The sequence below is a fragment of the Halichoerus grypus genome, chromosome 1 (assembly GCF_964656455.1).
Source record: "Halichoerus grypus chromosome 1, mHalGry1.hap1.1, whole genome shotgun sequence".
Lineage (NCBI taxonomy): Eukaryota > Metazoa > Chordata > Mammalia > Carnivora > Phocidae > Halichoerus > Halichoerus grypus.
In genome coordinates this window covers 123,660,930-123,673,042 of record NC_135712.1, presented here as the reverse complement: position 1 = coordinate 123,673,042, position 12,113 = coordinate 123,660,930, and the positions used below count along the sequence as shown (strand labels likewise).

The following is a 12,113-nucleotide window of genomic DNA, read 5'->3' as shown; positions in this document are numbered from 1 at the left end:
CCGCCTCCCCCAGCTCCAAGCCAACCCTCACCTTCTCCCCTTCAGACACTTGTTCTGATGAGCCTATTCTGGCAAACAAAGGCCTGGGATAGGAAGTCTTCCTCACAGGACCCTGGTACACAAAGAAGCGGTGTGAGAAGATCCTAGACTTGGGATCCCAACCCAGGGGACGAGGCAGGCAATCTGGCCTCATTGTCCGTTGACAACGGGGAGCTGTGGGTTTGAAGACTGCACACCACTCCCATCTAAACAGGTAGCCAAGCGCCATGCTGGTAAGCGTTTAACAATGGGCCCTCTGAGAGAAAGAGGAAAAAAACCAAAACTGACTTGTAGCATTTGCTAGTGTTCATGGTATAAATATCCCCACTATGGCTGAGCTCAGTGATATCAAGCTACCACTGTGAAGTCACCGAACGCAGAGCGGAGAGGCTGTGCACATGCTCTCTGTCGCTGTCCCATGCTGGCAGGTGGTGATGGCAGCACACCAGAGAGAGGGCACCCGCCCAGGACTGCCACGTGGCTTGGGGCTGGCAGATCTGCTGAACTTTCAGAAAGACTGGAAACTAGATTTTCATGTTTAATGCCTCCCTTGCTAAATATTGGCTACTAATTCAAACCTCTTAAAAACACTCTGGAAGTCAAAGCTGTGCAGGCCAAGCGAGCGTCCTGAGTTTGGAATCCTGACCTGGCCAGAGAGCTCATATGGTGATGAGATGCAGAGGGAAATTTCACCTCTTAGTCCTTCATATCCCCTATATCGTGCAAATAACACATTAACATTTCAGATTACCTTACCCCACCAGCCTCTCTCATGCATTCACCCATCAGCCTCACAGAACATTCCGAGGCTTGTGATTGCTCAGCCAGAACCATTTCCAGTTACTACACTGAAAGATGCAGAGTGCTCACTTCAGCAGCACGTACACCAAAATTGGAATGAAAGAGCTCAGATAGAGACACCAGTTCTTTGGTATCTTACCAGTGATATCTACAGTATTGGCGAAGTGTAAAAGTAATCGATAACAATGATGGATGGTGATGATCAAGGATAATGACATACTTTTAAAAGCACGAGGCTCCGGGTTTGCTGGGCGCGGTTTTTCCCTTTTCCTCCTCTCCTGTTCTTCTTGGTGATACTTTATGTATATTCCATGTCACTCAGCAGCTACAGGAGATGGATGACTATGGGAGCAAAAGATAACAGGCGGAAGTAGTGAGAATTTTCTCTTGCCTGCAGCAGACAGCTGAATACATTTTTCAAGCCCAAAACATCATAAGAACAGAATGATTTTTTAAATGCCCTTTCTTTTATTTTCATTCATTTGCTTTTTGTGGGTTTTTTTTAATTGCTCATTTTGCTTAAGGAGCCTCAAGGCAGGATCACAGGAAAGTATCATTAATTAAAATATTTAAAATTATAGCAGTGGTAACAATGCTCCCGAATAAGCCCAGGCAGCACAGACAGCAAACACAATTATTATCCATAATGACAGCCAAATCATCACTACTGCGCTCTACTCAGAGACAATGCATCCTTCCCAGAGTGCTAAGTGACTATGACAATGAGTAAATCATGACCACCTAAAATGAGACTAGATGGGATCTCTGGGGCACTCTTGGTCTGTGCAGAAACCTTGCCACTCCTCCTCCCTCAACCTTATCCCGCACGACGGTTTTCTAGGTGGAAAATTGCTGCCTGGCAGCCACTCGTGCCCCTTCCCCAGCTTTGCTCCAGGAATCCAGGGGAACGCTCAGCAGTGAATCAGCCAGGGCCCGGTGTGCCAGCTGGTACACCATAAACACGTTAGTGCTTTTCCTGCACCTGGAAGACCCCTCCGTAGGAAATTATTCCCATTAAAAATAAGCCCACTAGAATAGAAATGGTAATAATTTATGTTAAAGCTTTTAAACGCAGGAATACATAGGGCATAACCAACGTTATTCCAGATGATGAAGAGAATTCCTCATTCGTTCATTCACTCAAGACTTACTGAGCACGCACCATGTGCCAGATTCTGGGCCATGTTGTCTTCTAGGCATCACAGAGACACTGAGATAGGAGAGCTGGCCCCTATCTCTAGTGAGCTCAGACTTCATCAGGACAGATGCAGACGGTGACAATGCAGTGAGGGATGGGTGGCATGGGAGCAAAGCAGAGAGGCACCCAACCCACTGAGCGAGAGAAAAGGAGGGGCCATGGAGTGCTTCTCAAAGGAGGTGATACCTAACTTGAATTCTAAAGGTACTCACAGAAAATGCTAGCGGTTCCCCTCCCATATCTCCTTGGCACTTAACACGTCCCTGCAAGCCCAGCTTCCAACTGCCAACTGCCAACTGTCAGCACCTGCAACTCTGGGACCTAGGGCTTCCTCCCCACTACTCCAGTGGCAGGCCAGAGTGCCAGAGAATTAACTCCTCCTGAGAGCAGCCCTCAACCAATGACACAGGGACGGTGGTGGAATCTCATCTCTCACGTAAGATAACTCAGAGGCCAGTTCTTCACTGCTCTACACTATTTCCCAGAGTTCTCCAGAGGGACTGAGCCAGTCGCCCGTAGAGGTAACTTGCTTGACTGCCTTTACTTCCTTACATCTTACCAATGTATTTCCCTCATCTACCAGTATCTCACAGGATCGTCTAAATCATCTATTTGCACTAAAAATCCTTGTCTCAAGGTGTGTGTCTGGGCCATCTCAAACCAAGACAGTGCTTCCCATGCAGAGAACAACATGGGAAAAGTCCAGACAGAGGCAGGATATAGCTATGAACTGCAAATAGTTAGCCGGGCAGGGTTGAAGCAAGAAGTGGGTGAGGGAGCGGCGAGTCCCTGCAGTGGTGATGGCCAAGATTACACAGACCCCCTCTTAAGGTCTTTCTCAGTTTGGGCCTTTCCACAGGGAACTCTCATACACACACATTTAGGTTAAATATACAAAGTTACTCACTTGGCGGCCCCTTATGCCACTCTGGCTCTCACCTTGCCCCCCCTTCTCATTTTATCCTATCTCAATTAAGTGATCTGGCCTCAAACACTTCATCCTGGCACAACTGACCTGGAAGCCCTGTAGGAGCCCCAGTTGTCTCAATCTCAAAACCACTGGCCCAACAATAGTGTCTGTGATCAGCAATCTCCAAGATGGCTCCGAAAGACCCCTATTCCACCCCAATATTCACAGCTTTCCATAATTCCCCTCCACTTTGTTTCAGGGTTGGTCTGTATGATCAAGAAACTATGGGCGAAGTGACAGCATGTGACTTTCAAGGCTAGATCATCAAAGACATTGTGGTTTCTGCCTTGCTCCTGGATCACTTCCTCCAGCGGAAGCTAGCTACCACATTGCAAAGACTCTTATGCAACCCGTTGTTAAAGTCCATGTGGTGAGGAATGGAGGACTCCTTCCTACAGGTAGCAAAAACCTGAAGCCTCTGGCCAACAACCAAGGGTGTGAGATATCTTGGAAGCAGGCCATTCAGCCCAAGCAAGTCTTTGGAGTACTTCAGTCCCAGACAACATCTTGATTGTAACGGCAAGAGAGATGCTGAGCTAGAAACACACAGATAATCCACTCCCAGACTCCTGAGTCTCAGAACCTGGGCAAATAACACTTATTGTTTTAAGCCACTAAGTTTTGGGGTAAATTGTTATGATGAAGGAGCAGAAGGCAAGCTAAGGGCAAAGCACAAGCTGACACCCAGCAACCCCCCACCCCACTGCCTGGTGGGATATGTGTGACATTCCTCAGGTACTCCTGACTGCCCTAAAGCTAATGGGAGGGAAAAAGAAATGGTTAACTGATAGAGATCACATTTGGCAGGACAGGAATCTCCACCAGTTTACAGATGGCTTAGTGATTTACAAGAAAAAAGCATTCTTATCAATAGTCTAACTTCCAGAGACCCACAGATTCAATTTCCTGGAACCCTAACATCACCCTCCCCTCCATGAGTGATGTGGGAAACAGAGGCAGAAGGGAATGTAAACAAAATTAAATTTCTTTATGATCTGCAGCCCATTGAAAAGGACTTGTGATAGGAAGAATGTAACATTCCTCTAAGAAGCTCCCAACTGTCTTAATGTTAATGGTTTGCTAGAGGGAAAAACAACTTAAGCTTGACAATAGCTAGGCCTCCAGTATCCTGAGAGTCTTCTTTAGCATATGAACGTCCTCTTGGACACCTCCCTTTTCCTTACCTCCCCCAGCAACCAAATATATAATCAGCCATTCCTCACAACCCCGGTGCAGCAGCTCTTTCTGCCCATGGGTCTTGTCCCCATGCTTTAATAAAATCACCTTTTTGACCAAAGATGTCTCAAGAATTCTTTGGCTCTAGACCTCAACAACATTCCAAAACTGTATCAGTTACACAGCAACAGATAACTAAAACAGTGTCATATCCCTACTCCACATCCAACCTAGCCCCACCTCTCAGTCAAGACAAATAAGAGAGGAAAAGATTGCAGCAGGAGATGAGGAACATCCAAGAGGAGATGATAGGAGGTGGACAGTTGGAGATAAGAGCCTGATATCTGTGCAGGTTAAAAACTAGGGCTGGAGTAGTAATGAGTCTTCAGGATATGGGCGGTCAGTGAAGACCCTGTTGTGAAGGAAAAGGCCCAAGAAGTGTGTATGGGTGTATTTGTCCAAATTCTCCCTCCATAAATACTGGTAGAGTCAGTCAGTGTGAATAGCTGGGTTACAAGGAAGCAAACATGTGGCAGGTTTTCCTACTTCAAAGATGAAAAACCCGGAAGTCCCAACGGGGCCTATATTAGTAACTACCAGTGGCTGCAGAAGAAATTATACCATTACTTAGTGGCTTAAAATAATAAACATTATTATCTCACACAGTTTTCACAAGTCTGGAATAGAGAAGCCACTTAGATGGGTGGTTCTGGTAATAGATACAAGAACATTTATCATAGTATTGTTTACAATAGCAAAATGGTTATATTATTGTATTAAATTTTAAATATTATGTTAATAAAAATGATCAAACTGTGCAATAACAGGAAACAGTAAAAAAAAAAAAAAAACAAAACAAAAAAAAACTATGCGTCTGCTAAAACGGAGGTTAAAAAAAAAACCTTTTAGAAACATGGGAAACTACTCTTAATGGCACCAAAAACGCATGATGTAAAATTATAGAGTATGATTCCAATTTTATTAAAATGTTCAAATTATATTAAAAGACCAAAATTCCACGTGCCAAAATGGTAACTATAGTCATATTAAGTTATCCATTACTAAATAACAAACTGCCCCCAAAATTAGGGACTTAAAACAATAACCATTGATTTGTTCATGATTCTGGTCTGGAGAGTTTTTCTGCTGGTCTCTCCTGAGGTCTCTCGTGAAGCAGCTGCAAATCACCTGGTGGCACAACTGAGACTGGATATCTAAGAGGGCTTCCAACACCTGTCTGGTACCCCAGATGGGATGGCTGGAACAGTCAGGGGTTGCCTGAACCTCCGTTTCTCTCTGTCTCTCTCTCCAACAGAGCATCCAGATTTCTTCACATGGTAGTTCAGCACTCCAAGAGGAAGTGTTCCAAAAGAATAACCCCAAACATGCAAGCATTTGTTAAGTCTATGCTAGTGTTACATTTGCTAATATCCCATTAGCCAAAGATAGTCACATGGTGTATTACAGCTATCCAGAAAAACGGAACCAATAGGGTATGTGTGTGTACATGCGTGCTCATGTGTGCACACGCACACACACACACACACACACAAACACACACACACACACACACACACATCTGAAATCTTAGGGTAGGCTGACAGACTGGAAACTAAGGTAAGAGTGGCTGCTACAGTCTTGAGTCTGAATTCCACAAAGCAGCAGGCTAGAAACTCGGGCAGGTCTTGAGGAGAATTCCTTCTTTGGAAAACCTTAGTTTTTGTTCTCTTAAGAAGGCCTGCAACTGATTAGATGAGGCCCACCCACAATATAAAAGAGTAATCTGCTTTACTCAAAGTCTGGTATGATTTAAACATTAATCATATCTTTAAAAAAAATACCTCCACAGCATCACCAAGACTTGTGTTTGATCAAACAACTAGGCACCACAGCCTACCCAAGTTGACAAATAAAATTAATGATCACACATGACCAAGCCCAGAGTCAATGTGGGAAGGGTCCACACAAAGGCATGAATACCCAGAAGCAATGCTCATTGGCAACCACCAACAGAACAGGCCACCATATCTAGATATATTTGGATGGCAGATTTTTTCCTTTTCTTATCTGTATGTTTCAAATTTTCTGCAAAGAACATGTATAACATTTTGGAACAATAATAAATGTTATATAATGATTCATACTCATTATTTTAAAATGCAAGATGTACAGAAAAGTACAAAAAATAAATCAACAAATCACTGGGAATCTCACCAATCAGAAATAATCAGTGTTAATACATTGTGATCCTCCTTGCATTTTTATTTATATTTATACAGATGTTAGGAAAGGAAAAAAAGGAAAGATGGGGAGAGAGACAGCCAGAGAGTTCTAAAAATGAGATAACTGTATGTAAATTAAAATTTGTGATTTAATTTATAAATTTAATTATTTTCTTGAACTTAACAAAAGAGAAACTGGAGAAAATCTGAAAGATCTACAGTACATCAAATGTTTCTTCACCCCTGAGAGATATTAACTTCTTAAAAATTACTCTAAGGTTAGGGACACCTGAGTGGCTCAGTCAGGTGAGCATCTGACTCTTGCTTTCAGCTCAGGTCATGACCTCAGGGTCATGGGATGGAGCCCCATGTCCGGCCCCATGCTCAACGGGCAGTCTGCTTGGGATTCTCTCTCTCCTTCTCCCTCTGCCCTTCCCCCTGCTTACATGTGCTCTCATTCTCTCTCTCTCTCTCTCAAATAAATAAATAAATCTTTAAAAAAAATTACTCTAAGGTTAAAGAAAATTTTAAATATTATGAAAACCATTAAGAGATTACAGTCATATTTTTTAACTAGAATTTTAAATAATCTTGACTAACTCCCTGCTCCAAACAGTGTGGGGATGATAATACTCTCACATTTCCTCCAGCTTTCCCTCCCCTGCCCCACCTTGCAACATCTGCCATTTAGGTTGGCTTTACTTTGCCAAAATCTGTAATCATAGCATTCTATTCCATTCTATTCTATTGCTCACCTGACCAAACCTGATCCCATCAGCCAAGAGCTCTGGTTTCATGCAAGCAGATAAAGTGAGTGCTCAAGTCCGGATGCGAGTTCATATTCAAGACTGCTTCATATATGGGCATCTCCTTGGCTGCACAGGCTTTCCTTAGGTCTCACTTTCCAAACCTCAGAACTTTATAAGCATTGCTCCATTATCTTTGCGTTACTATGGTGCATTGGAGAACAGCCGAATCTTTTGCACTGGCAGGGACTACTCTGTGCCTAGATGCCTGAGGAACTCCTTCTTTATTTTATGAATTCAATAATTTAACCTAGAAAAATTCTTGATGGCGGTCATTCTCAATCTGTTCTTCTTGGCATGTAGTATACCTGGCCACATGCAGATCTTCAGGTTTGTATCTTTGAATTCTTCCTCTTTGTTGCATTGTCTATGGCGGGGACCCATTACCTTATTTTGAATCATCTTTGCCTCACTTCCTCTTCTAATTATTTAATTTCTTTTTTCTCTTCCCTCTGTATTCCGTATGATCATCTCCAGCTTTCCCTTCACTCCATTAATTCAGTTTTTAGCTATGTCTATTCTATTCCTATTTTATATTACTTTATTTCAATTTATTCCCTAGGTCTGCGGTCTCCTTTTATAACTCATTCTGTAGTTTTATCCTCTCATCTTTCAGCTCTTGTTTTATCACATTTATATTCCTACTAATATATTCTCTAAAGGAAAACATTCATGTGGAAGTTACTTCTATCTCCATATTTATGTTTCTTCCAGATTTCACCTGACTTTTCCATACCCACACCTGACTTTCTGACTAACTGGTTTTCCTGTGGTATGTTTGCCTTGTTGCTCTGTCATTTCTTTTCATCTTCTTGTGCTTGATGTGGGCTGCTCTGTCCATAACGCTCTTCCCTTCTTATTGGGGCCGGTTTGCCTTCCCCCACTCTGAGTTTCATTTGAGGCCTGGGTCTTGTTGGTCTAGCCACTTTTCTGCAGCCTGAGAGAGAAGAGAGCTCAGCCAGGAATTAACTCAGCCTTTGGTAAGGAATTTGTGTTCTGAGGTTTCTTCTGAGAGCACTAAATGCCTATGACCAGGGCCCATTCCTCATAGCTAAGGGCATGGCTCACTTCTATGGACTGTGGTTCATCCTCCAACCTAGCCCGGTGTCTTAGAAAATAACAAGCCCTCTACCTTGCTAGTGGAATTGCAAACTGATACCACCTTTCCAGAAAACAATTTGGCAATAAGTATCAAGACCTTATATATCAAGATCTTTATTTCTAACATTGATCCAGTATCTCTTTTGAGATTCTAGTTGAGGGAAAAAAAAAAAAAAAAGAAGGAAAACAAAGATTCATTTGCAAAGAAATTCTTTGGAGCATTATGTATAATAACAATAAACTGGAAACTATTTAAATGTTCAACATCAAGGCATGTTGCAGTAAAGGCTGCAGCAAATAAAAATAAGGTTTATGAAGAGCTTTTAAAGATAAGATTAGATGCTTCTGATATAATATTAAGTTAAAAAAAAAACAAAATACAAAGTTAAAAATACAGTAAAATCCAACTCATGTTTTCAAAATGCTTAAGACACCATACCTGGGAGGAACCACTAGACTCAAAACTCCAAGAAGGTAAGAACCATGACTGTTTTGTTCACTCCTATACAACCAGAACCTAACATAGTGCTTCGCACATAACACAGGCACAATGAATATTTATGAATAAATGAATAAATTAATTCAGCCAAAGAAATTTATCTCAGGATTCAATAGCAAGAATAGTTGTTTCTCAATGGCTTTGATTTTACAGATCTTTGATCATGCTCTGACTAGTAGAAACTATAACACATTTGGTTAACTGAGATAGAGGCTTTCACAAAACACATTTTGTATAGCACTATCTCATTTCCTCTACCCTGATTTTTTCTTTGAAAGGAATTCTTTAAAGAAAACAGCTTTATAGGTACAATTTGCATACCATACAACTAACCCACTGTAAGCATACAATTCAATAACATTTAATAACTTTATAGAGTTATGCAACCATCACCACCATCTGGCTTTAGAACATTTTCATTACCCAAAGAAATTCCTTCAAATTCATTTGTAGTCAATCCCCATTCCACCCTCAACTCCAGTTAACCACTGATCAGCCTTCTGCCTATACAAATTTGCCTAACTGGACATTCCATATGAATGAAATCATACAACATGAAGTCCTTGGCAACTGGCTTCTTTCACTTAACAGTCTGGAGGTTTATCTATGTTGTAGCGTACAACATAACATCCACATTGTACATCATTTCTTTTCATTGCTGAATAGTATACCATTGTAGGAATATACCACTTCTGTTTAACCATTCCTTGCTAACCAGTTGATAGACATTTGGATTGTTTCCAGTTTGAGGCTATTACGAATAATATTGCTATGAACATTCTCATGAGTCTTTGTATAGACACATGTTTTCATTCTCTTGGGTAGAGTCCTAGAAATAGAAATGATGAGTCACAGGGTAAGTTTTGTTTTTTTTTTTTCTTTTTTAACCTTTGAAAATGCTGAAGCATTTTCCAAAGTAGCTATACAACTTAAAATTTCCACCAGCAATGTATGAGGGTTCTAGGTTCTCCACATCCTGGCCAACACTTCATATCATCTGCTTTCTTAATTTTAGCTGTTCTAGTGATGGTGTACAGGTATCACATCGTATTTCTAATTTGCACTGCCCTAATGAATAATGTTGATAACCTTTTCTTGTATTTCAGAGCCATATGTATGTACTATTTAGTGAAGTATCTATTAAAGTGTTTTGTCCATTTTTTAATTGGCTTGTCTGCTCATTACTGAGTTTTAGGAGTTCTTTACATATTCTAGATAGAAGCCCTTTATCAAATATATAATATGCAAATACTTTCTCCAAGTCTGTAGCTTGTCCTTGAATTTTCTTAATGGTATCTTTTGAAATGGAAAAGGTTTTAATTTTAATGAAATCCAATTTTTCATTTTTGTTCTTTTTAGCCTTAAGCTTTTGATATCATATCTAAGGACACTTTGCCTAACTTAACATCACAAAAACATTCTATGTTTCTTCCAGAAGTTTTCCAGCTTATCTCTTACATTCGGGTCTTTGATCATTTCAGTTAATTTTTGTGTATGATGTAAGGTAAATGTCTAAGCTCATTTTTATTTTTCCAGATGGATATTCAGTTGTCCCAGCACCATTTGGTAAAAAGACTATTCTTCTTCCCATTAAATTATCTTGACACCTTTTTTGAAAAATCGATTGACTAGGATGTAAAGAGACTCAATTCTGTCCCATTGATCTATATGCCTATCCTTATATCAATACCACAGTATTCTGATTATTGTACCTATATATTAAGTTTACAAATCAAGTAAGCCCTCCAATCTTGTTTTTTTTTTTTTTTCAAAATTGTATTTCCATGTAAATTTTAGGATTCGCTGGTCAATTTCCCCATAAATCTGCTGGGCTTTTGAGACTGCATTAAATCCATAGGTCAATTTGGGGAGAATTAAGATGTTAACAATCTTGAGTCTTCCAATCCTAAACATGGAATTTTTCTCCATTTATTTAGATATGCTTTAATTTCTCTAAGAAATGCTTTGTAATTTTCATTGAACAAATATTACACTCCTTTGCTAAATGTATTCCTAAGTACTTTATCCTTTTTGGTTCTTCTGTGAATGATATTAAGAAGATTTTCATTTTTTGGTTTGTTGCTAAGATATATAGAAACACAACTAATTTTTATACATTGATCTTATATCCTACAACCTTGCTAAACCTGTTTAACAGTTTTAGTAGTTTCTATGTGGATTCCTTAGGAATTTCTATATATGAGATCATACCATCTGTGACTAAAGACAGTTTTACTTTTTTTTTTTTTTTTTTTTTTGTATATTCTTTTTTTTTATTATGTTAATCACCATACATTACATCATTAGTTTTTTTTTTTTAATTTTTTTATTGTTATGTTAATCCCCATACATTACATCATTAGTTTTAGATATAGTGTTCCATGATTCATTGTTTGTGCATAACACCCAGTGCTCCATGCAGAACGTGCCCTCCTCAATACCCATCACCAGGCTAACCCATCCTCCCAACCCCCTCCCCTCTAGAACCCTCAGTTTGTTTTTCAGAGTCCATCGTCTCTCATGGTTCTTCTCCCCCTCCGATTTCCCCCCCTTCATTCTTCCCCTCCTGCTACATTCTTCTTCTTCTTTTTTTTTTCTTTCTTAACATATATTGCATTATTTGTTTCAGAGGTACCGATCTGAGATTCAACAGTCCTGCACAATTCACAGCGCTTACCAGAACACATACCCTCCCCAGTGTCCATCACCCAGTCACCCCATCCCTCCCACCCCACCCCCCACTCCAGCAACCCTCAGTTTGTTTCCTGAGATTAAGAATTCCTCATATCAGTGAGGTCATATGATACATGTCTTTCTCTGTTTGACTTATTTCGCTCAGCATAATACCCTCCAGTTCCATCCACGTCGTTGCAAATGGCAAGATCTCATTCCTTTTGATGGCTGCATAATATTCCATTGTATATATATACCACATCTTCTTTATCCATTCATCTGTTGATGGACATCTTGGCTCTTTCCACAGTTTGGCTATTGTGGACATTGCTGCTATAAACATCGGGGTGCACGTAGCCTTTCGGGTCCCTACTTTTGTATCTTTGGGGTAAATACCCAGTAGTGCAATTGCTGGATCATATGGTAGCTCTATTTTCAACTTTTTGAGGAACCTCCATACTGTTTTCCAGAGTGGCTGCACCAGCTTGCATTCCCACCAACAGTGTAGGAGGGTTCCCCTTTCTCCGCATCCCCGCCAACATCTGTCCTTTCCTGACTTGTTAATTTTAGCCATTCTGACTGGTGTGAGGTGGTATCTCATTGAGGTTTTGATTTGGATTTCCCTGAT

The 12,113-nt window shown here is 40.5% G+C and overlaps 1 long non-coding RNA gene across 1 annotated transcript in view; it reads right to left on the bottom strand.

The window, feature by feature from the left end:
- Positions 1-12,113, bottom strand: part of LOC118525040 (uncharacterized) — a 180,130-nt gene that overhangs the window by 145,256 nt on the left and 22,761 nt on the right. Inside the window, exon 3 of the long non-coding RNA XR_013447454.1 lies at positions 1,061-1,182. This is a non-coding gene — a long non-coding RNA (uncharacterized LOC118525040). The remainder of the gene's footprint in view (positions 1-1,060; positions 1,183-12,113) is intronic.